This window comes from Ailuropoda melanoleuca, chromosome 5 (assembly GCF_002007445.2).
Source record: "Ailuropoda melanoleuca isolate Jingjing chromosome 5, ASM200744v2, whole genome shotgun sequence".
Lineage (NCBI taxonomy): Eukaryota > Metazoa > Chordata > Mammalia > Carnivora > Ursidae > Ailuropoda > Ailuropoda melanoleuca.
In genome coordinates, this window is record NC_048222.1 from 26,433,245 (window position 1) to 26,437,772 (window position 4,528).

General features: G+C 47.4%; 1 long non-coding RNA gene across 1 annotated transcript in view; it reads right to left on the reverse strand.

The window, feature by feature from the left end:
* LOC117802305 overlaps nt 1-3,978 on the reverse strand; it is a 14,491-nt gene extending 10,513 nt beyond the window's left edge. The window contains exons 1-2 of the long non-coding RNA XR_004625419.1: nt 3,804-3,978; nt 765-893 (exon numbers count right to left, since the gene is read on the reverse strand). This is a non-coding gene — a long non-coding RNA (uncharacterized LOC117802305). The remainder of the gene's footprint in view (nt 1-764; nt 894-3,803) is intronic.
* Nucleotides 3,979-4,528: the final 550 nt, after the last annotated feature.

Sequence of the window (4,528 nt, forward strand, 5' to 3'; positions counted from 1 at the left end):
CTTCTTCCTCTCCCACTCCCCCTGCTTGTGTTCCCCTCTCTCGCTGGCTGTCTCTATCTCTGTCAAATAAATAAATAAAATCTTAAAAAAAAAATAAAAAAAAATTATTTTTATTATCTTTAAATATTTTTATATTTTTATTATTATTTTTTATATTGTCTTTTCATTTTCTTAATAGAATCTTTGGCACAAGAAATGCATTTTTTAAAGATTTTATTTATTTATTTGATAGAGCATGAGAGTGAGAGGGATTGAGAGAATGAATGGGGGACGGGCAGAAGGGCAAGCAGACTCCCCACTGAGCAGGCAGCCAGACATGGGGCTTGATCCCAGGACCCTGGGATCCTGACCTGAGCCAAAGGCAGACACTGAACCAACTGAGCCACCCAGGTGCCCCAAAAGTATTCTTTATAACTTATTTTTATTGAGATGTAACCGCTATTCAGCAACACGTACTAATCTTAAGTGTACAGCTTGATTACTTTTCACATTTGTATTCACTTATTTAACCACAATCCCACCCAACATAGCATCACCCCCATTATCCCAGAAGGTTCCCTTAAGCCCTTATCTAGTCAAAATGTAACATTCCCTCTCGTACCCTCCTTTGAAATAACTGCTATTTTGACTTCTGTCACCATAGATTAGTTTCGCCTAGAAGGTTTCAAATGACTGTGCTCCAAGTGTTGTGACTACCTGGTTTTGTCTTAGAAAATGGAGGTCTCCAAAAACCTCACTTTGGAGAGCGATGCCAATGCCCTTACCACATGTGATGCAGAGATTGGTGAGTAAAGTGGGGTTTCTTGTCATCTTGCTTCTGGTATGCCGGCAAGCCACACTTCACGGCCGGGTCCAAAAACTTGATAGAAAATGGCAGAAAAGGTCTAGGCACGCTAAAAATCCAATGACATGAGAAGAGCAGAGTCTCAAGAATCAAAAGGCATGGGTTCAGCCCCCCTCTCTGACTACATGGACTTCTGGAGCCTCAGCCCTTCATCTGTAAAGTGGGAACAGTAATATCCACTGTGCTTATCAGGCCTCTTCACAGACAGATGAATCTCTTTCTCCTTCCAGGTTCCTAGGAAGACTGTACTTTGCCACCCTGTTGAACTCTTACTGATTAACCCAGCATGGCTATGTAACTTTGACCAATTAAGATGTGTCTCTTCCATATGGAAGTTTTTAAAAGATTTAATTTTTAAGTAATCTCTACATTTAATGTGGGGCTCAAATATACAACCCGAGATCAAGGGTCACCTGCTCTTCCAACTGAGCCAGCCGGGTGCCCCTTTTCTATGTGGCAGTTTTAAAAGCCGGGGTAGGGGGGCGCCTGGGTGGCTCAGTCGTGAAGCGTCTGCCTTCGGCTCAGGGTGTGATCCCGGCGTTCTGGGATCGAGCCCCACATCAGGCTCCTCTGCTGAGAGCCTGCTTCTTCCTCTCCCGCTCCCCCTGCTTGTGTTCCCTCTCTCGCTGGCTGTCTCTCTCTCTCTCTCTCTGTCAAATAAATGAATAAATAAATAAATAAATAAATAAATAAATAAATAAATAAATGCAAGCAAGCCAGGGTATGCTTTTCCACATTCTCTCCTCCTGCTTATGGCAACTGGCAATGTTTTAGATAGCGGCTGCCCTGTCAGCCTGGGTCCTGGGGTTAGGACTATGATGATTCAGAGGAGAGCCTCAGCAACTCACACTGCAGGAGCAATAAATAAATTGTTGTTGCATATAGCCATTGAGATTTTGGGGATGTTTATTACAGAGGCATAACCTAGCTTCTTTGGGTGATATGCCATATTATGGATGTTACCAAAAATGAATGAAATAAAAGGTATGGAACTTCTGGGGACATAATAAGGTTTGGTTTTCTTCTTTTCAAAATCTCTTTCTTTCTGAAGTCATGGGGGGGATACTCTTACCATCCCAGAATGCTCGAAGGGTTATGAGAGAACAGACATCCATCCAACCACAAAAGAAAGAAGAGGAAAGGATACAAAGCAACAAAAAGTAAGAAATACGACACAAAGGGCGCCTGGGTGGCTCGGTTGGTTAAGCGACTGCCTTTGGCTCAGGTCATGATCCCGGAGTCCCAGGATCAAGTCCCACGTGGGGCTCCCTGCTCAGTGGGGAGTCTCCCTCTGATCCTCCCCCCCTCTCGTGCTCTTTCTTTCTTTCTCTCTCTCGCTCTCTCTAAAATAAATAAATAAATACACAAATCTTAAAAGAAAAAAAAAAGAAACATGACACAAAGCAAGGAAGAGAAACAAAGTGAAAATAGTGAAACAAAGTATAAGAACAGTGCAAAGAGGGGCGGGGGTGCCTGAGACACAGGTGGTTCTAAGACAAGCAGCTGCGGAGGCCGATGGAAACTGTATCTGTTTGAGATGTTCAGCACAGCCCCAGACAAGAAATGCCATCTGGTATGGTAGCTGAACAAACAAGCTTTGTTGGTTCTTGGTCATTCATTCATCAGTCTTGGCACCCAGTGTTTACTGAGCACCTACTGTGTGCCCGGCGCTGTGCTTGTGCTGAGTGTAGGGAGATAAGTACGACCCAGTGCTGGCTGCTGCTTTCAGGATTCGCTCAATCATTTGTTCAATAGTCCCATGAAGAGTTAGGATAAAATCTGCCCCGTGCCATGATGGAAGCGCCTTCAAGGAATCAAGGGAGAAGGGGAAACAAGCCCTGCACAGGAGAGTAAAGAAGGACTCTCTGGAAGACATGAAACTAAGGGTCTTGAAGAATACCTAGGAGCTGGCAAAGGCAGGGTGTGTGAGGGCATGCTGGGCAGAGGGGCAAGGGGAGCCCGGGCGTGGAGGTGAGAAGCTGCAGGTAGTTTGCGGTTGCCAGAACCTCGGTGACAGGCAGTGGGCATCACGAGATGAGGCTGGAGAGGAACTCAAGGGCCTATCTCAGGGGCTTGATATCTTTCACTGGGGTGATTGGGGCAGATTTGGGTGGTTAAGCAGAGAAGTGACATGGTCAGATTTTAGCTGAATCGCTCTGCCTGATGTGTGGACAGTGGATGGCGGGCAGAATCTCTTTTCGTGAGATCTCTTGGGATTAGACTGAATGCCCAGCCCAGGTCCTGGAAGTGCACAGGATGGCCCCTGGAATAATCAGCCTGGCCAGGGCTTGCTGAATGCTGCCGTGAGCTGGGCAGCATTCCGCGTGCCTATGTGCTCTACCGGGAGAAACCACCTCACCCTCCTGATTACCCTGTGATCAGGGTGTTCTTATCATCCCCTGTGTTAAAAAATATTTTATTTATTTATTTGAGAGAGAAAGAGAGCACAAGACGGGGGAGGGTCAGAGGGAGAAACAGACTCCCCACTGAGTGGGGAGCCTGATAAGGGCTCGATCCTGGAACTCTGGGATCATGACCCGAGCCAGAGGCAGATGCTTAACTGACCAAGCCACTCAGGTGTCCTCTTATCATCCCCATTTTGACCACCAGGAAATGGGTGCAGAGAGGTTAAGTTATGAAGCCCTGTCCCAGAGCTGGTAAGCAGCACACCAGCGTTCCAGTGCAGGCTACCCAGCTCCGACCAGCCTGCAACCGCTCTCCCTCCACCCTCCTTGGGGTCTGCTGCTGTCAGGAAGGCCCTCATAGAAGCATGCTTTGGTTTTGGCATCCTGCTTCAAGTTTATGAAATCTTCCACGGAGAGATGACCTCACTTAAGCCTTGCAACAGTAACTTCTGTGAGGTAGGCAGTGTTATTCATAGCTAAGAAAACTGACCAAGGAAATCGAGTGATTTGTCAAAGGTCAGAAGTTAGGTGGCAAAGCGCCGACTCAGACTTACGTCTTCCAAGCCAGGAGTCCAGGGTCAGGTCTCACTCTTATTTGTCAGGCAAGGCTTTGGCCAGCCTCATGTTGTGTGGTTGTGTGGTTCAAAGGTCAGAACACTTTCCATTCCTACTGCCTTCTGTCCAGGAAAATCCTTTTCTGAACCGAGGGAGGGAGTCATAGAGAAATGTGTTGTGGGCATCGACTTCCTATGGTTGGGCAATGGCTTCCGCCATCCGGACAAGGTGACGTCAGTGGTCTGGATTTCTGCCAGTGTTCTCCTGCCCAGGAAACAGACTTCCGGCCAGGGCTCCCAGCTGTCTCTGGCTTCCTGGAGCAGCAGACCTCTCAATTTGCAGTGAGAGACTGAAAATCAGATCTCAGGGAAGGTTTCACTATGGGGAAGGAGGAAAAAATGGGGAAGAGGAGTTCAGAAGACACTGTCTAGGGATGCATGGAGCCCCCCCGCCCAGGTCTGGGGTTTCTCTGCCAGCATGAGGGCAGGATCCAATGATCAGCTGGGAGGTTTAAGACTGTGACTAAGAGGGGCACCTGGGTGGCTCAGTCGGTTAAGTGTCTGCCTTTGGCTCAGGTCATGATCCCAGGGTCCTGGGATCGAGTTTGACATCAGGCTCCTTGCTCAGCGGGGAGCCTGCTTCTCCCTCTGCTTGCCATTCCCCCCGCTTGTGCTCTCTCTGTCTCTCTGACAAATAAATAAATAAAATCTTAAAAAAAAAAAAA